General features: G+C 39.8%; 1 protein-coding gene across 4 annotated transcripts in view; it reads right to left on the bottom strand.

Annotated features, from left to right (window-relative positions):
• Positions 1-27,633, bottom strand: part of znf462 (zinc finger protein 462) — a 91,129-nt gene extending 63,496 nt beyond the window's left edge. The window contains exon 1 of one of the 4 annotated variants that reach the window (XM_061876455.1): positions 27,165-27,633. The gene's annotated coding sequence lies outside the window, so the exon portion shown is untranslated. Of the gene's footprint in view, positions 1-8,402; positions 8,823-27,164 lie in introns of those variants that run through there. The other 3 variants (XM_061876454.1, XM_061876451.1, XM_061876452.1) reach the window with 3 other exon arrangements.
• Between the last annotated feature and the right edge of the window lie 127 nt (positions 27,634-27,760).

The following is a 27,760-nucleotide window of genomic DNA, read 5'->3' as shown; positions in this document are numbered from 1 at the left end:
GCAGAGAGGTAGCAGCGTGGCTAACGTTAGCTGTGATGCTAACGGACTCGGAGGTGCTGATTCTCATCCCAGTCGAGTGCTAATACGAGAGAGAGAAGGTGCGAAAATGGTAACAAAAGAAGGAAGAATTAATTCCCAAGAAAAACAGCAGGGGGTCCATCGCCTGGCGGTGGTTCGGCTTCAAGGGGGAATATGTCGAATAGACAACTTTAATTTGTCAAGTGTGGGGCACAAGCGTTGCTACCAAAAGAAGCAATACTGCTAATATGTAGCATCATTTGAAAAGTCACCTGCTAATAACTTTAATAAATACAGTTTTGGTAAATTGACTTAATTGTGATTTCCTTCTCTGTATGAAAGTTTAAAATGAGCATATATTAATGCAGTTAAAACAAGAATGTTTTAATGTAGACACATAGAATCATCATACTGCTATGATTATATGTATCAAGTAGGGGTGTAACGGTACGTGTATTTGTATTGAACCGTTTCGGTACGGGGGTTTCGGTTCTGTACGAGGGTGTATCGAACGAGTTTGTAATCTAAAGTCTTAACAAGCTGCTCTGCTTTCTGCCTCTGTCTGAGCAGTGAGCACCCAGCATTGTCCCGCCCACACAACCATCTGATTGGTTACATACAAAGCCAATCAGCAGTGCGTATTCAGAGCAATGTAACAGCCAATCAGCAGTGCGTATTCAGAGCGATGTAACAGCCAATCAGCAGTGCATATTCAGAAACCATGCAGTCAGTGCTCCGGCGTCGAGATGATCAGATATGTGTTTACCAGGTGAGCGGCGGACATCGTACACTCCCCAAATTATAAAAAACACTTCCCAGTCACAACTATTACAAACATCACTATGAGCACGTTGACCTTCTAGAAACCTAAACTGCAGCTCAGCTCGCTCATAGTTGAGGTGAAGGCTAATTAGCTTTTAGCGTTACGTTAGTTCATTTTGCTGTGTGTGTGCATGTGAGTGTGTGTGTGTGTGTGTGTGCGTGTGCATAATAAATAAAAGACAACTACAGGCTTCCCAAATGCTGTAATAAATTAAGCATGATGAGTTGACTTGAAACTGTTTAATGTTGCACTTTTTATATGTAGAAAAAAGGTTTTGTCATTTTATTTAATCAAAGCAACAACTTGAGGCAGTTTAATGTGGATTAACATGGGTAGAATTATTATAATGTTCCCAATGTTAAAAGGATAAAGCCATTGTTTACAAATTTGGTAAATAAATAACCAAAACATTTATATTTTGTTGTTTCCTTACTGTACCGAAAATGAACCGAACCGTAACCTCTAAACCGAGGTACGAACCGAACCGAAATTTTTGTATACCGTTACACACCTAGTATCAAGTGTTCATTTAAGGCTAAGGCAAAATACCGAGATATATATCGTATATCGCGATATGGCCTAAAAATATTGCGATATTCAAAAAAGGCCATATCACCCAGCCCTACTGGGCAGTTTAGGGGAAACCCTGTCAGAGTGATCTGAATTATATTTATTTTTCCCAAATTTTTTGTTGTTGCTTTTGTCTGTGTTTTTTTTTTAAACTCAGGAAATGATTTCCTAGAAACAGGAGGTCTTCAATGGCAAAAACCAACTGGTTTAAATGAGTAGTTGTAGATAACAGTTTTGATTTAAATATTGTGTTGATATTGTTAACTGTCAAAAACACTCACCGTAAATACATTTAAAAATGTACAGTCATTACGTGTGATTGGTATGGATATTGGCCTATCACTCATGAAAGATCAGAATCGGCAGCATTAAACATGGGTCCAGAATCAAGACAAAATTAATCAAAAATCAATCTACAGAATTTGTAGTCAATTCATTGATTATTAAATTCTTAGAGCAGTAACTGTAAATATGTGACTCAGCCAAAGACACAGCTCATGCAACCAAGAAACTCTAGTCTTTTGTGTTGAACCTGGTTCCATTTTGCTGAAGAAGGACATGCTTAACACCAACACCAGAGTGTCTCTCAGAGGAAAATGGAGGCGCAGAGCCTCTCTCAGGCGCTGCAATCCAGAGAGCTTTGCTGATCTGTCTGCAGCCTGACCTTCAATGGTGTCACATTCACAGGACATAAAAAGGAAGTGCTGCACCGCACCGCAGTAGGTCTCAAAAACCATCCTCCTCAAGGACATTGTTTACGACCACCGCCATTCTATACTGTTTGGCTGGTTGGTTAGCAACATAACTAAAAAGAACTAACATTTTCAATAGAAGTGGGAATGTATGGGCGCCTCACAATTCGATCACGATTTAGGAGCTTTGATTCAATTATTTACGCATCTACATAAGCGTGTATCACTTAATAAGCGTTTATCACTTGCAACTTAAAAAAACAATGCATTTGTAATAAGAAACAGTTAAATTAATTCCCAAAATTATTATAATAATGGAAATGTGTGCAAAACTGGACCATAAGACCCCTACAATAAAGGAACTGGTCGGATCTCTTGGTGAGGTGGCTCGCTGCTGTCAGCCAAATTTTAGAACTGTCTGCATTACGTTATTCACAATAAAAAAATTGATTATCGATTATTGATGTTTACTAATCAATTTTAGGATCGTCCATGTACAAATTGCAATGTATCTAAAAATCTATATTTACCCCCACCTCTAGTTTTCAACAATACAATTCATGACATGGCTAAAGCACAGCTTATTTGCTGATGCCTGACAAGAGAATATACACATTAAAAGGAGAAGCAACGAAGATAGAAAGGAGAAGGAGTGCCATCAGTGCTGAGAAGCAAACCACTAATCCCATATTTCATGTCTGGGTCCTCCACACTGCAAGGTCAGACTGTCTCCGTCTGACAGATGGCTGGCTACCTGACATCACCAGCCCAGACAGACAGACAGAGAGCCTCGAAAACACCCCTTTCTTTATCTTTATTCACAAGCCCTATCAATTAATGACTTGATGAGCCCATGTTGCTCTCCAAAGCCGCATGAAAAATAGTCATGAAGCAGGCCATCGTGGTAACCTTGCTCCAAGGGTAGCCTTCTGTTTGTTAAGAGCTCAGCTTGCTCCCTCTCAAAAGGGTGGGCAGGGGGAGGGTGGGCACGTTACACACAGCGTTAAGTAGCAACATTTGGCCTATTTTGAACAGATAACGACCAAGAAGATTAGGAGGCGCATTAATGACCATCTCCTTGTGTGTCTTTAAGACTGCTGTATATGTCACTCCATTACATATACAGGAATGACAATGTGAACCTGCTGGAATATTTAAGGGACCTTCATGCGACCAGTGTGTCGTATAGGGGGGAAAGGTGATGACCCTAAGGGCCCACAGTTTGCCAGGTCCTACATTGCCACAAACACAAGCAGTGAATAACAGAGGGTCCCAAACTGATATTCTTTCAGAATTCCTAGCAACTGTCGTGCATGCGACAAGTGTTCACAAAGTGAGGATTCTCTTTAGTCAGTTGTCCCCCCTTGTTGTGATATGTATGGTCAGGTGTCAACAGACTAGTAGAACACGTGTGCAGAGCAAACTAACGAGTTCCAAAAAAATGTTGTGGAGCGAAAGCAATCTGACCTCAATCCACTCTATGCAAATGAAGCATTCAGATGTGACCTTGGAGGGCACAGGGTTGACGTAACTCTCTCATTGTAAGAATTAAAAATCATGAGCCATTGACAGAGCTGAAGTTAGCTTAGCAGTTTTTTTCAAGCTGACGTACATTTCCTGAAATCTCCTTTGCTCCATTTTTTGTTCACTATAACCAATTTGTATATGAATCAAACATACTTATTTTTTTACTATCCGACCAAAATAAAAAGAAACCTATCCCTCATTTTTAGGAGTTTTAATTATATCGTGTGGTAAGGAACTGACCCACAAACTGATTTGGATCAGAGAAAAACTGATATTGCCACCCTGAACATCAGACCATCTCTTAGCCATTTTGATTTAAAGCTACAAACGAGATGAAAACAGAAAAAAAATCAAGGAAGTCCATGGGTTTCGAGAAGACAAGAAAAAACTGACACACAAGCCTCTACTCAATCTTTCTCTATAGTCTAGTAGCCTCACTTTGCTGTTTTCTGGTCACTCTTGGGACTGCCAGAATTATCTTCTGAATCAGAGACGAGGCTCAGGCCAATGCTTTACACACTGAGGTCTCCGTTTCACACAGCAGCTCCGCCCTTGGCCCGAGGAGATGCAGCCAATCACGCTGGAGTATCAGTGGCACGGCCACGGTCCACCATTTTGTGCTCCTCAAGGTCTTTGGCCAGACCTTCCTGAGCAGAAAGGATATCTATCTTGATAGATACACAGATGGAAGTGTTTAAAATCTCGGAACAATGACAAAGCCTGAGCAAGCAGCTTTTCTGCCGGATCCTCTACAGACCGTCATGCCGGTCAGTAGAAGCAGAAGATATTAGCCAATAGAACACTGGAAGCTGTGCCTCTAAATTTGGAAATTTGAATGACCCTGTCACATAACCCTAAGAGACCAAGTTCCAAGTTCCTGTGGACATCAAATACTGGTGGTCTCACATTTAGAACATCTGAGCAACATAATCCTTCATACAGATCAGGAGCATGCACGATTAAGTAATACTTCTGCCATGATTGGTTACAAGTGTGGGTTGAGGAATTATTTGCTTAAAATTTTATGTAGAAAATGGCACACATACATACATACAAACATACATATATAAATATATATATTTACATATATATATATGTATATATATATGTAAATAAATATACATATATATACACATACATACATACATACATACCCTCACTTCCCAGGGGGTGATCAAGGGGATGGGTCAAATGCAGACAATTTTACCACACCGAGTTTGTGTGAGTGACAATCATTGGTACTTTAACATACATACATACACACACACATATATATATATATGTATATATATATATATATATATATATGTATATATATATATATATATATACACACTAAGGGGGTAACGGCACACAAAAATTTCGGTTCGGTACATACCTCAGTTTTGAGGTCAAGGATCGGTTCATTTTCGGTACAGTAAGAAAAGTTACTTATTTACCAGATTTGTAAACAATGGCTTTATCCTTTTAACAGTGGGAACACTATAATAATTCTGCCCACGTTAATCCACATTAAACTGCCTCAAGTTGTTGCTTAGATTAAATAAAATGACAAAACCTTTCTTTTACATATAAAAAGTGCAACATTAAAAAGGGAATAAGCGGTAGAAAATGGATGGATGGAAGTCAACTCACCATGCTTAATTTATTACATCATTTGGGAAGCCTGTAGTTGATTTTTATTATGTAAATGTTATATTTTCGTCAACATGTGATAGCAGGAACCCTGCCATTCAAAACTAGGCTGTTACATTAGTAATGATTAATGTAACTATAGCTGGAAAAAATAGTACAATAGCAATTGGAGAGACTATTCATCCCTGAACACCCTGGCGTTCAAGTGCAATAACAGACAGACAGGGCTTCGCTGCCCCTAACACACACATGCATGGACGCACACACACACATATATACAAACACGCAGCAAAATGAGCAAACGTTACGCTAAAAGCTAATTAGCCTTTGCCTCAAGCCAGGACTGAGAGCGAGCTGAGCTGGAGTTTAAGTTTCTAGAAGGTCAACGGGCTCATAGTGATGTTAGTAGTAGTTGACTGGGAGGTGTTTTTTATAATTTGGGGAGAGTACGTTGTCTTATGCTCACCTGCTAAACACTATTCTGCTAGACGCTGAAGCATTGACTACATGCGCTCTGAATACGCACTGCTAATTGGCTGTTACCACTCTGAATAGACACTGCTGATTGGCTTTGTATGTAACCAATCAGATGGTTGTGTGGGTGGGACAATGCTGGGTGCTGAAACAGAGGCAGAAGAAGCAAAGCAGCTTGCTAAGATTTTAGCTTAGAAACTTGTTCGGTACACCCTTGTACCGAACCGAAACCCCCGTACCGAAACGGTTCAATACAAATACACGTACCGTTACACCCCAAATATATATAAATATATCAGCTTCTTCTTCACAATACCCCACAATTTTCTATGGGGTTCAGGTCAGGGGAGTTGGCAGGCCAATCGAGGACAGTAATGTCTTGGTCAGTACACCAGTTACTGGTAGTTTTGACACTGTGGGCAGGTACCAGACCATGCTGGAAAATGAAATCACCATCTCAATAGAGCTTTTCAACAAATGGAAGCATGTAGTGCTCTAAAATCTCTTGGTACACAGCTGCATTGACTCTGGACTTGATGAAACACAGTGGACCAACATCAGCAGCTGGCATGGCTCCCCAAACCATTGCTGACTGTGGGAACTTGACACTTTCATCTCAAAGTCAAGGCGCTAGAGTCTGGGGGAAGGCTGGAGAGGAGCAAAATCCAATTTGCTGGAAATCCAGTTTGAAGTTCCCACAGAACACATGCCTAAAAATATCTCAAGCTGTATTTAAAATCTGATGGCTAAATTGGAGCCACCAAATATGTTGCATATTCTGACTAGTTGATTAATCTTTAAGATAGTTGATGAATATGAAAATAGTCATTAGTTGCATACCTACTAATTAACAAAACAGACCTGTTTCAACCTTCTGAACATCTGCTCAACACAGATCACCTCTACACAGTATCATAACATGCTGGTTTAGTTGCTAGCAAAACAACTAGCCAGTCCAAGGATTCCATTTCAGTAATCAATAATACAAACTGCACAGAAAATAAACCCATGTTTCAACTTCCCGATGCTGTGCCCGTTCATGTCGATAGTGTTTTAATGTTTAAGGGAAGTGCTGTAATGAAATACATAAACTTACTGCGGTGGTGGTGATAACAAATATTTTAAATTAACATTGCCATTTTGTTAAGCATATGTTAATTATAACCAATACTATGTCACACCAAACCATAATCAAAATAGTTTAATGCTACAATTCAGGAACTCAAAGAAGATATAGATTTTTTTCTTTATTTGAGAGACATTGAATGTTCAAGGACCAACTCTGATCAGTACCTGTTGGTCCCAGGGATTCACTACATTGAAAACCTATCAACATCACTGTACACAGTATATATTCATTTAATGACAAGCGTATTGTACAACAGAGCAGCAACAGAACCAATGTAGTAAAAGCAGTAGGGGGAAAACTCAGCCACCAATAATCGCGCTAAAGGTAGTCAACAACAGTACGACAAGCCATTAATACATACGGCCATAAGTACATTCAAAGGTTCAAATTCTAGAGTAAATTAAGCTGCTTATAGTTAAAGAGTAATAGATAAACCTGCTGGAATATGACCACTCATAATACTTCAAATGCAACTACTACTATCTTGTGGAGTTAATAATAACAGGAGGATGCTTATAGTACAGCCATATCTCTTGAACCAATGTTTTTGACCTGAGCTAATTAGACACTCTGTCAAGTATTTGCTTTTGCTGACCACACACCCAGTGACAGTAGGAGACTCGAGTAATTGAAGAGAGGCATTAATCAGAGCATTTACAAAAGCATCCTAAAAACTTCCACTGAATTTAGTGTTTTGGTTGGAAAGAAACACATTTGTTAAAGGCTTCATTCAGTATGAAAGTGATTTTCCAGTTTGTCATCAATACCTATTTGGCTAAAACATCTCTTCCATCTGACACAACTACAAACCTTTCCCCGTGTAGCATTAAATCTGCTTGACTCAGACCTCCTCCTACAACAGACACACAACCCAAAATGCTACTTAAGTGTCAAGCTAGTGTAGAATGTCCAAGGACAGGTCTTGGAGAGCAACCAGGAAGTGTTTTTCCACAAGGACAATTACGCCAGGAAACCTTGCATTCCACAGCGCCATCTCCCCTAGGAAACTATTTCCTGACATAAATCAATCTAATGTCATCTATTATCTTTAAGTCAAATATGGGAGAAACTATAATCCAGTATCACTACAGTCCAACAGCAAATTATACCATCATCAGTCTTAATTAATCCATGTCTGTATTCATGTTTCAACCCACAGCAACACAATGCCCCCTGCCGTTGTCATTCACCATAATATTAAAATGAAAAAGGCACACAAGCGTCTCTTATAAAGTGGCGTTAAATGGACAAGTGCCAGTAAACACTGCCCTGTCAGGCTTACAAGCAATCAGCGTTCTTGTTGCAGCAGCACGTCTGGATGCAGTATTCCAGACTAAAAAGGACGCAGGATGCAATTAGGAAGAAAAAATCTGAGCGGTTTGCTGCAGGAATGCTTTGGAGAGATGGGATGTGGAGCTTTAAAAAGCTAGCGCTAAGTTTAGATGAAGTTCCTCCCCAGGTTGGGACCTCTTGAGGTAACTCAACAAGTTAGAGACGGTGGGGAAAGATGAGATACCTATCAATATTAACTTACCCACTGAGACCTCCTTTCCAAACTGCTAAATATTTAATGGTCCTTGGACAGCTATGTAGCTTCCAGCCAGTGGATCTTTTCTACAAGACCACTCCTGTTCCAGCTCAATGAAGGCCTTGTCCTGTGGCACCACACAGCCCAAGGAACGGGCGTCTCCAAAGAATTCAGGTTTTTTCTCCTCCTCTTTACCACAAGCAGCTTTTGGGCTCACTGAGCTGGGTTCACCGGATCTTACGAGAAGAAGGCCATAAATCCTGAATTTAGGCAAGAAAGCTGAGCAATGTCAGGTCTTCATTTATCTCACAAGCACAAACAGCAACGGTGGCACTCTTCTTTCTCCACCAAAACCAGATCCCAAATAAGACATGCTAAGCTTTTTCCTTTGTATTCCATTCCAGAAGGAAAAAGGCAATGTTGAGACTGTTGATGTTCTGATGGAAAGCAGAGAAGAGAAACCAGTTTGGCAGTGGTGTAACGTGGCAACTGACAACAGAAACTGGAAAGACACCTCTCTAACACACCATTTCCTTGTTGAAGATTTATCCTGACATGAAGGTGCACGAGACCCAGGGAGGTAGTGAACTACAAACTCGGCGACAAAATATTGCAACTACGCCGATGTTGTTCTTGAGCAAACATAAAGAGAAGGAAGCGAGTGGCGTAACGTCTACAGCGTTTTTGAACGTGGGCCTTGTGTGTTTCACTTGCAGCGGCAGTAGAAGAAAAAGAAGAGTTGTGCTGCATCTCATGCATCATGTCAAGAAAGCACTCACTGGAGCATTTCAATTTGCTTTTGTGTGTCCATCCTCTCTCTCCCCCTCCCCATAGCCTTCCTTCACTGCCTCAGGTGGAGAAGAATGGAAGAGTGCAATAAGAGTGAGCAGACAAACGGACAGAAAGAGAGTGATAGGCTTCACAAACACCAATTATTCGGTTGAGCAGTATTTCTGTTGAAATAGAGTGCAACATCTCAGGTCGAAGAATTACCGTATTGACCCAAAAAGTCTGAAAAAGACGGGTGGACCTATATTCTGGGTCTTGAAAATGATACATGTCAACCAAACATTGGGAAAAAACACTTCCACCCAACTGTGTGAAAGCTTCTCTTCTTGTTACTCACACACAGCCGGTACCTGCAGGGATGCAGCTGTGACAAAAAGACAACAGGTTTTAAAGGTTGTTAGCAAGCTAAATTATCCTCTGCATTTGACCTATCAACCTCAGCCCCTGGGAGGTGAGGGGAGCAGTGAGCAGCAGCGGTGGCTGCGCCCAGGAATCATTTTGGTAATTCAACCCCCAATTTCAACCTTTGATGCTGAGTGCCAAGCAGGGATATAATGGGTCCCATTTTTTATAGTCTTGGTATGACTCAGCCGGGCTTTGAACTCACAACCTACCGATCTCAGGGCAGCCACTCTAACCACCAGGCCACTGAGCAGGTTACAAATTTTCAGCGTGACCTAATAGCACCGACCTCACTCTCTGGGCTTCCATCTGCTCCAACGTTTCACCCTTTTCTTCAGCAGTAGTTCATCCTCCGTTTGTATAATCAGCTTCAAAAAGATCAGGTTGTGATTGCTCATTAGGTCAAAAAATGGTTGTCTTCGTTGCTTGTTACCAAGTCTACCATGATTACAACACACTAGTGTGTTTGTTTGCTGAAGTAGGAACAAACAGTAGACGGCGGAAGTCAAATATGCTATGCTATGTAAACGGAAAAAAACGCACCAGAGAGAAAAGTCCTGCTATTAATTAAAATTACTAAAATACGGTAAGTACTGTACATATTACATATTGAAAAAAAAAATAATGTTTAGTGTGCCATTTTGTGTCTATTTTTTATGTATTTTTTTTAAATAAAACTTGGTTAAAAGATTTCAGTCTGACTACAGTAGCTGTGATGCGCCAACAGTCCATCAAGTGGTGCGGCTTCGTAGCGTTAAAGTCGTACTAAAAAATTGACACATCATTACCCTGTGTAATCTTCTATATTCTCAATGAAACAAAGTCTTGAGCGTGCTTGCAAACCTGTACTTGCTACTGTAGAGTTATATATTTAACAGGCATCAACCTGCAGTCCACACGTATCTCTTATATGTGACTGCCATCTGATGGTCACACTTATCATTACACCATGTACCGAAATAATTTTTTATTTGAGGTCGGAAAGCACAACCAGAATTAATCCGTGAATTAGACGCATCGAGTTATAAAAGCACACTGTACATGTTTTAGTTTTATGTGCGCTTTATAGTTCTGAAAAAAAAAATGTTGACAGGTGTGGAGAACAGCGCTCAATAAAAAGGTCATGTAGCAGCAGGACGACACACACAGGAAGGGGAAACCAAACGACTAGCCCTGGACAAGAACTTAACACTAATATAGGGAATAAATACAGCAACAAAAAAAACAGGACATCACTTCCTGCAACAGGTCTTAACAATTTGGGTCAAACTAATTTTTAGCCCTTGAAGTTTAGGTTAAATTCCACTGCACTGCACTATACTCAAATTTTATTCAACTCTACCTCAGCTTTTTAAGGGAAATTATAATATAAATATATTTACACACGCAAAAATGAAGAGTACAAGTGCAAACAAGAGGTACTAGCATGTTTGGAGAAGTTGATTTGTCCGCCGATAACATACTCAGTTCACTTAAAGACCTACTGAAATGAAATGTTCTTATTTAAACGGGGATAGCAGGTCCATTCTATGTGTCATACTTGATCATTTCGCGACATTGACATATTTTTGCTGAAAGGATTTAGTAGAGAACATCGACGATAAAGTTCGCAACTTTTGGTCGCTAATAAAAAGCCTTGCCTTTACCGGAAGTAGCAGACGATGTGCGCGTGACGTCACGGGTTGTAGGGCTCCTCACATCCTCACATTGTTTACAATCATAGCCAGCAGCAGCTAGAGCTATTTGGACCGAAAAAGCGACAATTTCCCCATTAATTTGAGCGAGGATGAAAGATTTGTGGATGAGGAAATTTAGAGTGAAGGACTAGAAGAAGAAAAAGGCGATTGCAGTGGGAGCGATTCAGATGTCATTAGACATATTTTCTAGGATAATTCTGGAAAATCCCTTATCTGCCTATTGTGTTGCTAGTGTTTGAGTGAGATTAAATAGTACCTGAAAGTCGGAGGGGTGTGGCCACGGGTGTGTTGACGCCAGAGTCTCTGAGGGAAGTCACGGCAGCTGCAACAGGACGGAACCTACGCTGATGTCTCCGGTAAGAAGCGACTTATTACCACAATTTTCCCACCGAAAACTGCCGGTTAACATGTAGTCGGGATCCATGTTCGCTTGACCGCTCTGATCCATAGTAAAGCTTCATCTTCGGGAATTTTAAACAAGGAAACACCGGCTGTGTTTTGTGGCTAAAAAGCTTCCCACCTCCATCTTTCTACTTTGACTTCTCCATTATTAATTGAACAAATTGCAAATTGCAAAGGATTCAGCAACACAGATGTCCAGAATACTGTGTAATTATGCGACTAAAGCAGACTACTTATACCTTAGATCGGGCTGGAAAATAATGTCCGCTACAACCGGTGATGTCAAACGCACGCGTCATCATACCGCGTCGTTTTCAACACGACACTTCGCGGGAAATTTAAAATTGCAATATAGTAAACTAAAAAGGCCGTATTGGCATGTGTTGCAATGTTAATATTTCATCAGTGATATATAAACTGCGTGGTCTGGTAGTAGTGGGTTTCAGTAGGCCTTTAATATTCAGCTAATGTTTCTTCAATTTAATGTCTGAATGATGCCCGGGGATAAGAAAAATCTAACAAATATAAGCTGGGCTAAAGATGTTTTTGTAGTACAATAAACATGATATTAGCTTTGTGTTTGGAAAGTGCACGCAAAAAAAGTTTGATAAGTGCCCTTGGCATCGTAACAGCAGCTAAGACTGCCATACATCAGGGAACGCCAATTCATTTTATCACATAAGACAATCTTATTCTTACATTTACCGTGAAATCACATTTAGATGGAGCTGTCATTGTTTCCTCCATATAAATCAACCGTGTCATCACCGTGTACCGCGCAAACCCCATTATTCAAACATTTTCTGTCATGAAACATGCTGAAAACAGATTACTTACATCTCAAAAATATAATACAACATGACCTTTTGTATGCATATTTGGATTATAGTTCACACTTTTAAAAATGTTATCTTAAAGTTAGAAATTAAATGTGAATATCGATCACTTTTTGGCCATGTAAATCTTTAACACCCTGAAGCTACAGTACATTGTAACAGGCTTGCTATAATTATCAAACTGATGAATATAGTGGATCCTCAACTAACCGTATTTTTCGGACTATATGTCGACGTTTTTTTCCATAGTTTGGCCGTGGGTGCGACGTATACTCCGGAGCGACTTATGTGTGAAATTATTAACACATTATCGTAAAATATCAAATAATATTATTTATCTCATTTGCGACGAAGAAAATGTCCGCAATCGTCACACACACGTCAGCAATCGTCACTCACACGCCAACCAATAAGAATTTAGCGGGGGCGGGTCACGGCAGAAGTGCATTGTGGGTCATGATATCCTAAATGCTATATGCTATACGCTACTGCCGGAGCTATTAAAATGGATCACATCAACATTTGCGGTAAACTATAAAAACTGAGAAGGACTGAACTAAAATGGCACCGAAAAGGAAATCATATAATGCAGATTACAAGATGGACGTAGTGAAATAAGCAGCAGAGAACAGCAATCGAGCAGCAGAAAGAAAGGACGCCAGCAGTGCGGATACCAGAGGCGACACCGAGGAAGTAGATTTCATCGGATTTAGCGATCGGGAGTGACAGATTGTTTGGTAAACGTATAGCATCTTCTATATGTTATAGTGCAGCCCTTTGAGACACTAGTGATTTAGGGCTATATAAGTAAACATTGATTGATTGATTGATAGTTATTGGAATGACTCTTGCCATGATGTGTTGCGTTAACATACCAGGCACCTTCTCAGTTCGTTATTTATGTGTCATATAACGTACACTTATTCAGCTTGTTGTTCACTATTCCTTATTTATTTTAAATTGCCTTTCAAATGTCTATTCTTGGTGTTGGGTTTTATCAAATAAATTTCCCCAAAAAATGTGACTTATACTCCAGTACGACGTATACCGTATTTCCTTGAATAGCCGCCGGGCATGTGATATATGCGCCTGCCTTGAATTACTGCCGGGTCAAACTCGCTCCCCAAATTTATTAGTGCATGCTCACTTTTACCGCCGGGTCAAATTTGTGACTTCCCCTGTCGTCATTTTCAAAATGGCGGAGGAGTTTTTTTTTTTTTTGCTTGTTCCACAGCCATACAGATCACACTGACGGTTGTGATATAAAACAACTTTAACACTCTTACTAATATGTGCCACACTCTGTGAACCCACACCAAACACATTTTGGGAGAACATCGGCTCTGTAACACATTATAAACGCAACATAAGAATTACCCACAATGCCATGCATCCATGACTCTTGGCTATATTATACACCCCGCTAGCACCAAACCCCGCCCTCCCCCCCTCTCCGTGCGTCGGTTGAGGTGGGCGGGGTTGGGGTCGCGTGTATAATAAGTCGTAAAACCTGGAGAAAAATAAGCCACTTTTACAGTTGTAGAAGAATTACAAATGTTAAAAAGGGAGACATATACTAGTTTTATGATAGCACTAGTTTGACCCTGGAACTGATTATTTCTATTTCCATTATTTTAAAAAACGGGGAAAGGTCGTTGTAAAATAGGCCGGCTACTGCAGCTGCTGAATGCAAAGGATGCCTCAACATGGGTTGGAAACCTTGTACAGTCAAAAAGGAAGCCACAAAAGCTTTTATCACGTAATCAAAGCCAAGGTAGATTTTTGTTTAGCGGTATTTTTTTTATTTTTTTTAACTTGCGTGGCAATGAAAATGTTAAAAAGTAAGGATTCATTCTTAAAGATAATAAAATGTTTCATGATGGCGACAGTTTGGCCCAAGAACAAATTATTTCTATTAGGGTTTTGCGAAATGGAGTTTAAAATATGAATGATATAAATTTAAGCGACGATAGATCTTTTAATACAATCGCAATTATTGTGATAATGCATGTTGATGACAGCAACACGATAACGACTGCGTCCTTAGCATATTGTAGCATCCTCACAAGTGGCTAATGCCATTCCGTAGTGGAAAGCCACTTTGAAGTCAGAAATCCTTGCCTTCAAGGCGTCAAATCAACATTTTTCACAAGCATCATTATCACTGGAGGATGAGGAATAGCTGAACATCCTACAATACACAGTGTAGGAGGATATGGTAACTTCGAACTGCAAGGTAAAGTTTTTGGATGTCAATATAAACAAATATCCACTGTGACGATACCAAGTATCAGTGTATGGTCGATAAGATAATTTTTTATTAACACAAAATATTTTGCTGTTTTTGTTATTGTATACAAACTCAGGAAATAAGTCTCTGGACAGAGAAAGAGCGAAAACCAAAAGATTTAAATCAGATCCAATAGTAGAAAATAATGTCAATAATTATTATGTTACGCTGCCATTCTGTGTGTAATTGTGATCATTCAATAATCTTGACAATTTTAAGTATCAGCATTGGCATGGCTATTCAGTGTTGTGCTTCTTCCCCCTCACTAACACTTACATAGAAGTTGAAACAACATTTAAAATGAGCTGCAGCTTTAGTTTCAGTATCTGCTGCAGTTCACCAGTAATCCTGCCCTGAATGCGGACTTACAGGTACTCAGAGCAGTCTTCATTAGTCACCCACCAATTTAATGAGGAAAAAGGCATTTTTATATCTAAATATTTTTTAATCAGACTTTTCGTTTATGGGTCTGCAAACAGGGTCCGTACACCTTTTCCATGGCCAAATTCAAGCACTTTTTAAGGACTTTGAAGATCAATTTTCCAATCTTTCTCGTACCCTTCAAAAGGCGAAAACCAGTGTGAATCAGTCCGTAGCCTTGTTATGGAGGTCACCAAATGCTGTCTGTAGGAAAAATACAGAAAATCTGCAAAAACCCAAGCTTAACATTGGACCAGCAGTTATCATTAACTGAATGGAGCATAGAAAATCAGGCAGTTTTTCTGTAGACTACTCATATCATTGATGTTTGCAAACGTGTCTCCATTTGTGTTGTTTTTCTTACTTACAGCACTCATTGACATCAAACCGCACGGATTGATTCCCACCATATTTGTGCTTGTAAACTGCATAATGTGATATAAATACACGCACCATCAAAATGTTAATTTCACTCATTTATTAACTAAACGGTTCCTCATTGATTTAAGGATAATAAATTAAAGGAAAATATTTTGTTTCACAACACCTCAGTCATCTTTCATTAAGCATATCTAGCCTTATAACTGTGGCTATGAAAACAAATCGATTTTTAGTTGAGGGAAGTTCTTAACATTATAATTTATCATAGACAAACGCTCGCTTTTTTCCTTTCATAGCTCTTAATAACTGTCCGTAATTTTCATGTAATCTAACGCTGTTGTCACAGTTTAGGTCTAGTATGTACCAAAAGGTTAGAAAACAAAACTTTAGCTAACATTAGTTAACTTGTAGGGCTAGTACTCTCTATGGTTTACTTTTGATGTGATTCGAGAGAGCACTCTCCCATTGCGAAAAGCTGGACCCATTGCGAAAAGCTGGATTTCCTTTTTGCATACTTTGCAGCAGGCTACAAGTGGATTTGGCCTACTTTTTATCCAAAGTTGGTATTTCTCATTTTTCATCCAATGTTCATTAAAACTACAACCTCCCGGCATGATGGACTGATGCACCACTGTCCTCTTTGGGGCGACACAGAGCCGCATTTACGGCTCTGGTAAGACAACAACCTAATGTAAGGGCTCGTGCAAAGACAACAGATCAAAGTAAATGCTTTATTAATTTAGCTTTAATTTTTAAGGAAACATTTTATTTTTTTCAATTTTATAATTAGCCAATTGAGTCAGACATCCGAGAAATATGATGAACATCTCCAAGCATTTAACCCAAAAATCAAAGATTTTTCAAATCTTGAAAACACAACATTAATATCCAAGCATTTTCAAGGTTTTTAAGCACCCGTACGAACCCTGTGCAAAGAATAAACTCCTCTGATATATCCATCCATCCATCCATTTCAACCGCTTATTCCCTTTGTGGTCGCGGGGGGCGCTGGTGCCTATCTCAGCTACAATCGGGCGGATGGCGAGGTACACCCTGGACAAGTCGCCACTTCATCGCAGGGCCAACACAGATAGAAAAACAACATTCACACTCACATTCACACACTAGGGCCAATTTAGTGTTGCCATTTAACTGATATAGCATGTAGTAAAAAACTCTATGGATACTTTGTTCAAATCATTTTTGAGTTTGTGGATAACAATAACTATTTGTTCCTGAAACTTTAATTTAATTGTATTTAATATATGCTACAGTATTTGAGTTAAAAAAAAAAATTAAAAAAATACAATCTGGGTCACCACTTGTTTGCCAAATCACTGGTGAGAAGCACTGGTGTATACAAGTAATTAAAGAATACAAATTATAATTTACCATTTGAAAGTGTTGTTTAGTCAATACTAACGTCAAGTAAAAGTGTTATAGTATTCAGTACACCACTGACACTTTGTTTAATGCACAATGAAGTTTGTGGTGTCAAGCGAAATAACAAAACAACTTTGAGAGAAAAAAATAAGTTGTCTTTACTCACACAAAACGTACCGAAAAAGAAGCAAAACCGTGGCACTGAAACAGAGGTATGGACCGTAGCGTGGGTTACCTAGACTGTTGCACCTAGGGCTGGGCGATATATCGATATACTCGATACATCGCGGGTTTTTCTCTGTGCGATATAGAAAATGACTATCATAATATTCGAGTGTACGTTCTCACACAGTGGTTTTTAGCTGCGGGCATTACACTGCAGGCTCTTCCCACTCCTTCTTGTCTCTCCTTCACAGACAGCAATCGCACAAACTTACATACGTCACATACTGTCACGTCATACGTATACGCCCTCACAGAGCAGAGAGGTAGCAGCATGGCTAATGTTAGCTGTGATGCAAACGGAGTGTTGCGGGTTGAATACTAGAGAAAGAAGGTGCGAATCTGGTAACAAATGAAGGAAGAATTAATTCCCAAGAAAAACAGCACGGGGTCCATCATCTGGCGGTGGTTCGCTTCAAGCGGGAATAGGTAGAATAGACAACTTTAATGTGTCAAGTGTGGGGCACAAGCGTTGCTACCAAAAGTAGCATTACTGCTAATATGTAACATCATTTGAAAAGTCACCTGCTAATAACTGTTTAATACATACAGTTTTGGTCAATTGACTTAGTTGTGATTTCCTTCTCTGCATGAAAGTTTAAAATGATGAACAAGAATATTTTAATGTAGACACATAGAATCACCATACTGCTGTGATTATATGTATCAAGTGTTCATTCAAGGCTAAGGCAAAATACCGAGATATATATCGTATATCGCAATATAGCCTAAAAATACAGAGATATTACAAAAAAGGCCATATAGCCCAGCCCTAGTTGTACCTCTAGTAAACAATTATATATACTGACAAAATGAAAGTTGTCATCTGTTAGCATATATTACCTCGATCAAACATGGCGGAAATGTCTGTTACCAGTTACCGCAGTAGTAGACAGTAGGGATGCGGTACTCGCTATAATCTTACACGGGACAATCCAATTTTTTTTTTTTGGGTGATTGATATTTGTGATTTCTTTTTGGCCATATTGCCCAGCCCTACCATCAGCCATCCCATCCCTACTTTTCATCATTTCGTAGGGGGTAACGCTGTCGTGAGATAAAAGGGACCAAATTAGAGACCTACCAAAGTCCTTAAAAGAGAACATTATCACAATTTCAGAGGGGTTAAAACCAATAAAAATCAGTTCCCAGTGGCTTATTTTATTTTTCAGAGTTTTTTTCAAAATTGTATCAATCATGGAATACCCCGAAAAAAGGCTTTAAAGTGCCTGCTTTTCGCTATTTGTAAATCCAGCGTACATTTTCCTGTGACGTCATCTAGTGATGCCAACATGGCGGATAGCACAGCAAGATATAGCGACATTAGCTCGGATTCAGACTCGGATTTCAGCGGCCTAAGCAATTCAACAGATTACGCATGTATTGAAACGGATGGTTGGAGAATAGAGGCGGATAGCGAAAACGAAATTGAAGAAGAAACTAAAGCTATTGAGTGAAGCTATTCGGCGATCGCCTTCTAACCAACGATTGAGTGTCGCAGGATATCCATACATCTCTGTGCCATGTCATTCTTAGCATCACCGGTAAAATGTGCAGACCAAACTAAGTGTTTGTTTGGCATTAAATGTGGGTGTAGGGAAAGGCTGGATGCAAATATAGCTACAAATGTACATACAGCTAGCCTAAATAGCATGTTAGCATCGATTAGCATGCCGTGCTAATCGATGCACACTCGAATCCGTCCCTGATCGTGTTGTTACACCCTCCGATAACACACCGACGAGGCATGATGTCTCCAAGGTACGGAAAACAGTCGAAAAAACGGAAAATAACAGAGCTGATTTGACTCGTTGTTTGTAATGTGTTTGAGAAAATGGCGGATTGACTACCTATGTGACGTCACGTTGTGAAGTCATCGCTCCGAGAGCGAATAATAGAAAGGCGTTTAATTCGCCAAAATTCAACCATTTAGAGTTCGGAAATCTGTTAAAAAAAATATATGGTCTTTTTTCTGCAACATCAAGGTATATATTGATGCTTACATAGGTCTGTTGATAATGTTCCCCTTTAAATGTTCCACAATAAAGTCCTTTAGTCAACAGACACTTGCTTTAATCTCTAAAAACAAAACTGCCACAGAGTACAACATGTGTCCACACTACAAGAGCAAAGACAAAATCCTTCAAATGACAAACTCCAAAGCCTGCAAAGACAAAGGCCATCACACCCTGAGAGTTGGAGCACTGGTTTAGTCCAACACTGCAGTGGCCTGCCAGAGAAATGTGTCGAGCGCAGCAGATTCCTGTTGGGCGAGCGTGCGGCTCCTCCTCGAGGAACCTGCCACACCAGGGAGAGAGAAGGAGCATCGCCACCATTTTGATTTGGATGGCTCTCCTCAGCCTGGGCGCTGTCGCAGCACCGTGTGTCAAGCTCGCTCTTCTGCTCGTCAGCGACTCTGCACACAGAAACCACGGACCGCTGCGGAAGACAAACACACACACTCCCTCCTGGCAGACTGAACACCTTCAGGATATTTTGTGTGGAGAGCCATTTAAGCAACTGGAAAGGAACAAGAGCGTACACACGGAAACATTACTGAGAACTTCCTTATAGAAACTGTGCACCATTACTTCACACATAGCTGAACATTAACCACACGGAGGGGACAAAACCCTGCAATGTTCAGCATTACGAGGCGCAGCCGTCACATGTCCATCAGACATGGTAAACAAACTCAAGTGTCAGGTCTATTTTATTAAGTAGACCCCAACTAAAAGTTGTTTTTTTACACATCAAACACCAAAGAAAAAGCCACTTTTTGATTTGAACCAGCACAAGACTTGAAGCCTTGTAAGATTTAATAGCGGTTCAGTAAGTTTTTGTGCGACTTCAGGAGGTGGATAGTCCACTTGTTTGAACTATGACTTGTACCAACCTCAGAAGCATTCCACTTTAAAGCAACACAAAAAAGCCCCTCACATTCACAAGGACTTTAACTGCAGACATGGAGGAAAAATGGAAGAAACCAGTGGAGTTGCATTAGACGTTAGAAATTAGAATGACAGAACAATTGCAATCATTCTAACACAGTGGTTTTCAAACACTTTTCACCAAGTACCACCTCAGACAAAATGAACATTAAAATACAGTACCAATCAATAAAAGTTAATTTATATAGCCTTTAATCACAAGTGTCTCAAAGGGCTGCGCAAGCCACAACTACATCCTCTGCTCAAATCCCCCACATCAGGGCAAGAAAAAACTCAACCGAAAGGGGAAATAATGAAAAACCTTGGAGGGGACCCACAAATGAACATAAACAGACAATATATGTTCCTTAGCAGAAAAAAAACAGAGTCTGCACATCCAAAAGTAACATGGATTAAGTATATTGCGTGAGAAGGTATGGTAATCTGACAAAACTATCATGATTGATTTAGCATTTTTTATGTTTTTTTTAAGCGCAATAAATAAGATAAAAATGAAAAAATAATAGTTCTGAATTGAAGAACACTTTGTTAATCTTTTTTATGAGATGTTTTGGGGCCCATAGAAATCTCTGGACCCCTGGTCAGTGAAGTGTTTGCGAGCTGCCAACATTATAGAAATGTTGTGAAACAAACATATTTTATAATATATAATGGATGGATGTAGTTATTATTAATTGAAATGTGTTTTGCATCTGTAAGTTTACAGACATAATTTGGGAGTCCAAGTGCATGATTTCCTTTTGAAATAATGTAATGAATTCCTGGATGAATTAACTTTACTATTTAAAGTGGAATTAGTTAAAATAAGGTTTTACTACATTTAAATAGTATACATCTCTTTGTTAAGGCAGCTCAAACCCCCCAGAATGCCAGGTGACACACCTGTCCCCACAAATGAATGAGCTATGATGACTTTCAAATAGTACTTTAATTCAATCAATCAATCAATCAATCAATGTTTACTTACATAGCCCTAAATCATTATTAATTATTATTAACTTAAAAATTATGCCATAGAGCAGTGGTTTCTCAAACTTTTTTCACCAAGTACCACCTTAGAAAAAACTTCGCTCTCCAAGTACTACCATGATTACCAACATTAAAATATGGTAGCGTAGTAGGCCTAAGTGTTCATTAAAAACAAGACAAAGGTCTTACTTAACAAGTATATTTTATTACTTGGGCCACTGTAATATTACACACAGTTTGAACAGCAACACTGTACTTTAATAATGACTCAAATAAAATATACTTAAGTGATTCTTTGGCAAACCACTAGTTGGAGCACATGTTCCACTGGTGGTACACGTACCAAAGTTTACGAACCACTGCCCTAGACCATACTTTAATTTTAAAGCTGCTGAGATAACCACATAACTTGTCTCACAACTTGTAAAATGTTAGAGTGGGGGGAAGGAGGGGGGGGGGGATAGCAGTAAACAAGATGTTGCATCATTTAGAGGACCCCAAGTGAACTTTTTAGGTTTACTTTTTATTCATAGCTGTATGTAGAAGTGTCTGGTAGTATCTGCTGCTTTAATGTCTTTAATGTCCTCTGTGTTCTCTGATGTTTGATGTTTCCCTCTTACACACATGTAAGAGGGATGTGTACTATGGCTATGAGTTGGTTTTTTCCCTTGGCCTCAGTCTGCACCCCCTCTCTAGGGCCCAGGCTAAGACCGATTTTTTTATTGTATTTTAATCTTCAATTTTTTTTCTCCCATCCCCCCTCCCCATTTACCTGTATCTCATCTTTTTTGTAAGAGGCGCTGGAACCCGGCAGACCCGTCAGCGATCCTGATCTGTCTCCCTGTAATGTTTGTCTGATCTTGAATGGGATTGTGCTGAAAATTTTAATTTTCCTGAAGGAACTCTCCTGACGGAATTAATAAAGTACTATCTAATCTAATCTACAATGTGAGAAGATCCTTCAAATATTGATTAAGGACAGTCTTTGAAGTCACATGTACGTTGGTACACTTTTCATGTCAGGTGGTGCAACCAGCAAAACACTATGAAACTGTTATCTAAGCATAAAACTCTTTGATCCATGTAAAAGTGACATGTATAAACGTATTAGCAAAAGCAAAAGATAATAGATGTGTTTGCGTTCTAAACATGCTGTCAAGTAAGTAAAAATCAGCACGATACAGTGAGCACAGACACTTTTTTTACAAGCTTATTTGTCATAAACACATACCTATTAATGACAAAGGTCTGCAGGAATGGAGCGGCTTTCTCTCTTCCAAGCGACTTGCGCCCAAATCAACAGCACTTCTAATGGTTGCAAACAAGTAGTGCATCTAGTTTGCCTCAATAAAACTTTACACTGTCAAGTGCAGACCTGCGCCGAGGCGGAACAAAAGCCTCAATCACACACATATCCCGTAAAATTTGCCGCGTCAGACGAGGGCTGCAGATATAGATTATTGTAGTGATCGAGTATCTATCAATTAATTTGTTAAAATATTTCTTTTTTTTTTAGTTTATTTCGAACATGAACACAATTACAGTATAACACATCACACAATTTCATATAATTTCTCTTAACATTATGTCCGAAAAGGAGTAGGAAGAAGCAAAGCGTATGTAATCCTACCCTTTTCCTAACACTTCAGAGCGTTTTCATACACATACGTTCATTTACTGTCTTTTTTTTTGTAACACAATTGCATCACTGAATGGTTGATACAGCAGTTACACTGAAGTGATTAACATGGACCCTGACCTAAACAAGTTTAAAAACTTATTTGGGTGTTACCATTTAGTGCTCAATTGTACGGAATATGTACTGTACTGTGTAAACTGTACTGTTTCATATATTGTATTCTCTTCGTTTGCAATCTACTAATAAACGTTTCAATCAATCAAAGTTCTTGTAATAGATGATTAAGTCAGTCATGAAAAACATGCTGAGATGAAGAATATCTGATTTTCAATAAAGTTGAACGTATTTCTTATAATTCTTCTTCTTTGTACTTTGTAAGTACTATTAATTTGGCAGAAGAATTTTAGCACTGTTTTATTCTATTCTTCCATAACTTAGCAGCTGCATGTACATGTAGCAAGAAGCACCCAACCAAGGTATGAACTTGGGTCTACAAAATAAACCACTGGGCCCGTATTGCAGTCTACCTCCAGTCCTGTAGGTGGCAGGAAGGGTTTTAAAATGTAGAAAAAAATGTATAACACGACCCCTTTAAAATAAAAAATGCTTCGGGGGAAAAAAGGCAGAACAATATTAGCACTGTTATATTCCATTCTCCAATAACTTAGCAGCTGCATGTACGGTAGGAAGAAGCACCTAACCAAGGTATAAACAGCTGGGCATGTAAGGCAGTTCACCTCCAGTCCTATAGGTGTCAGGAAGTGTTTTAAATGTAGAAAAAAATCATAACATCACCCCTTTAAAATGAGAATTGCCTTGGGGAAAAGGGCAGAAGAATATTAGCACTGTTGTATTCCATTCTTCCATAACTTAGCAGCTGCATGTACAGTAGGACGAAGCACCCAACCAAGGTATGAACTTGTGTTTACAAAATAAACAGCTGGGCCCGTAATGCAGTCTACCTCCAGTCCTGTAGGTGGCAGGAAGGGTTTTAAATGTAGAAAAAAAATCATAACATGACCCCTTTAAAATGAAAAATGCTTCGGGGGAAAAAAGGCAGAAGAATATTCGCACTGTTATATTCCATTCTTCCATAACTTAGCAGCTGCATGTACGGTAGCAAGAAGCACCCAACCAAGGTATAAACAGCTGGACATGTAATGCAGTCTACGTCCAGTCCTGTAGGTGGCAGGAAGTGTTTTAGATGTAGCAAAATATTTGAACATGACCCCATTTCAAATGACCAATGACTCAGAGGGGAAAAAGGCAGAATAATATTAGCAATGTTATATTCTATTCTTTCATAACTTAGCAGCTGCATGTACAGTAGCAAGAAGCACCCAACCAAGGTATAAAGTTGTGTTTATAAAATAAACATTGCCCGTAATGCAGTTTACCTCCAGTCCTGTAGGTGGCAGGAAGTGTTTTAAATGTAGAAAAAAAATCATAACATGACCCCTTTAAAATGACCAATGACCCGGGGAAAAAGGCAGAGGGATATTAGCACTATTATAGTCCATTCTTCCATAACTTAGAAGCTGCATGTACGGTAGAAAGAAGCACCCAACCAAGGTATAAACAGCTGGACACATAATGCAGTCTACGTCCAGTCCTGTAGGTGGCAGGAAGTGTTTTAGATGTAGAAAAAAAATCATAACATGACCCCTTTAAAATGAAAAATGCCTCGGGGGAAAAAAAGGCAGAAGAACATTAGCAATGTTATTTATATTCCATTCTTCCATAACTTTGCAGCTGCATGTACGGTAGGAAGAAGCACCCAACCAAGGTATGAACTTGTGTTTATAAAATAAACAACTGGGCTTGTAATGCAGTCTACCTCCAGTCCAGTAGGTGGCAGGATGTGTTTTAAATGTAGAAAAGATATCAAAACATGACCCCTTTAAAATGAAAAATGCCTCGGGGGAAAAAGGCAGAAGAATATTAGCACTGTTATATTAATTCTTCCATAACTTAGTGAACGGTAAAAAGAAGCACCCAACCAAGGTATGAACTTGTGTTTATAAAATAAACAACATGGCCCGTAACGCAATCTACCTCCAGTCCTGTAGGTGGCAGTAATTTGTATTGCTTACTTTATGCAAAATCTGAATCCACACCAAAAATGAAGAGTTCACAGATGTAGAAAGCAGGCTGCCAGTATATGTGCACAAAACACAAGCCCCTATATTTAGCAATGTTCATGAAAAAGTAAAGTTCTCCTTCTTCTGCTGCTGCTTCAACTTGTAATGAATAATATTAGCACTGTTATATTCCATTCTTCCATAACTTAGCGTATGGTAGGAAGAAACACCCAACCAAGGTATAAAATTGTGTTTATAAAAAAGACAACTGGGCCCGTAATGCAGTCTACCTCCAGTCCTGTAGGTGGCAGGAAGTGTTTTAAATGTAGAAAAAAATCATAACATGACCCCTTTAAAATGAAAAATGCCTCGGGGAAAAAAGGCAGAAGAATATTAGCACTGTTATATTCCATTCTTCCATAACTTAGCAGCTGCATGTACGGTAGCAAGAAGTGCCCAACCAAAGTATAAAGTTGTGTTTATAAAATAAACATTGCCCGTAATGCAGTCTACCTCCAGTCCAGTAGGTGGCAGGATGTGTTTTAAATGTAGAAAATAAATCAAAACATGACCCCTTTAAAATGAAAAATGCCTCAGGGAAAAAAGGCAGAAGAATATTAGCATTAGTATATTCCATTCTTCCATAACTTAGCAGCTGCATGTACGGTAGCAAGAGGCAACCAACCAAGGCATGAACTTGTGTTTATAAAATAAACAGCTGGGCATGTAATGCAGGGTACCTCCAGTCCTATAGGTGGCAGGAAGTGTTTTAAATGTAGAAAAAAATCATAAGGTTACCCTTTTAAAATGAGAAATGCCTTGGGGAAAAAGGCAGAAGAATATTAGCATTATTATATTCCATTCTTCCATAACTTAGCAGCTGCATGTACGGTAGCAAGAAGCACCCAACCAAGGTATAAACTTGTGTTTATAAAATAAACAGCTGGGCACGTAATGTAGTGTACCTCCAGTCGTATAGGTGGCAGGAAGGGTTTCAAATGTAGAAAATAAATCATAACAGGACCCCTTTAAAATGAAAAATGCCTCGGGGGAAAATAAGCAGAAGAATATTAACACTGTTATGCTCCATTCTTCCATGACTTAGCAGCTGCATGTACGGTAGCAAGAAGCACCCAACCAAGGTATAAAGTTGTGCTTATAAAATAAACATTGCCCGTAATGCAGTCTACCTCCAGTCCTGTAGGTGGCAGGAAGTGTTTTAAAGGTAGAAAACAAATCAAAACATGACCCCTTTAAAATGAAAAATGCCTTGGGGAAAAAGGCAGAAGAATATTAGCACTGTTATATTCCGTTCTTCCATAACTTAGCAGCTGCATGTACAGTAGCAAGAAGCACCCAACCAAGGTATAATAATCTTGTGTTTATAAAATAAACAGCTGGGGCCGTAATGCAGTCTACCTCCAGTCCTGTAGGTGGCAGTAATTTGTATTGCTAACTTTTATGCAAAATCTGAATCCACACCAAAAATGAAGAGTTCACAGATATAGAAAGCAGGCTGCTAGTATGTGTGCACCAAACACAAGCACCTATATTTAGCAATGTTCATAAAAAAAAGTAAAGTTCTCCTTCTGCTGCTGCTGCTGCTTCTTCTACTACTTCCTCGTCCAAGTGTCTGGCCTGTAGCTCAACATGTCAAACACAAGCTTTGTTCTAACCCAACTCCTTGGAGACTCATCTGCCAGCCTCCATTTTATGCTTGGAGCTCCACTGTGAGCACCTGACCTGAGACTGGTGACAGCCAGCCAACAAGATCAAAACACAACAAGACATACAAATGACTATACATTCTGCATCATCTAGTGGAGAGCAGCAACTCCTTCCAAAAATGGCCACCAGCCCCCTTTTTTTTTTTCCTTAGAGCAGCAGGAGATCATGCTGGACACTGGCAGCTCCTAATGGAGGACACATGAGAGGACAACCATGCGTGCAATGGCTTCTCCATGAAGCTAACGCGCTAACTAATCCCTTTTCTTGTTTTTTGTTGGGGTTTTTTTTTGGAGGAGATGATGAAATAAAGCAACAACGCTCATTTCCTGACTGACAAGGTTTGGCATGGAAGCGAGGAGACACACTTGACTTTGGCTACGAGGGTAGCTAAACACCATTAAAAAGCCTCCCCGTGGAGGAAGGGAAGGGGGTCAAGCTCTTACCAGGTCACGCTCCTCTATATGTATGTATATATGTATATTTATATATATATATCCCATTATCTACCCAATGGCGACGTTCTCGCAGGACCTCGCAAAGCCACATGGAATCTAATAAAAAAAAACGCCGAAACTCACCGCGACAATCTTCTCCGTCACCTCCAAAGTTGTGTCCGTCCGATCTGGCTAGTAGTAGTAGTAGTAGTCGCCGATCGCCATCTTTCCTGCTTCTTCTTCTCCTTCTCCTTCTTCTTCTTCGCCGCAGCTGCAGATGACCTGAGCTCCTCCGCCGAGCTCTCAATCAGCGAGGAGGAGGAGGTGGTGGTGGTGGTGGTGGTGGAGGAGGAAGAAGACAACCACCAACACAACAACAACAATGATAATGTGGCGAGAGGGCCACACAAAGGAGGAGGAGAAGAAGAAGTTCGGCAGCAGAGGGAGCGCAAGAGTTGGCCGAGAGACGAGGGAGCATCGGCGGGATGGACGCCCGAGAAGCTCATCCTTCATGGGCGCGCGCGCACACACACACACATACACACATACACACAAGCAGACACACGCGCGCGCTCGCGGGGGAGCTCACCCCCGGAGCCCTTCAGCCGGCGCGCTCACGTATGCGCAAGCACAAGCATATTCCTGGGCGCGCACACGCGCACGCAGGCTCCGTGGCTTTTATATAGTATATATGTGCGCGTGCCACGTCACGGGGTTATCTGCAGTTCACTTCTTGGAGG

The sequence above is a fragment of the Nerophis ophidion genome, linkage group LG17 (genome assembly GCF_033978795.1).
Source record: "Nerophis ophidion isolate RoL-2023_Sa linkage group LG17, RoL_Noph_v1.0, whole genome shotgun sequence".
Lineage (NCBI taxonomy): Eukaryota > Metazoa > Chordata > Actinopteri > Syngnathiformes > Syngnathidae > Nerophis > Nerophis ophidion.
This window is presented reverse-complemented; position numbering and strand designations above follow the sequence as displayed.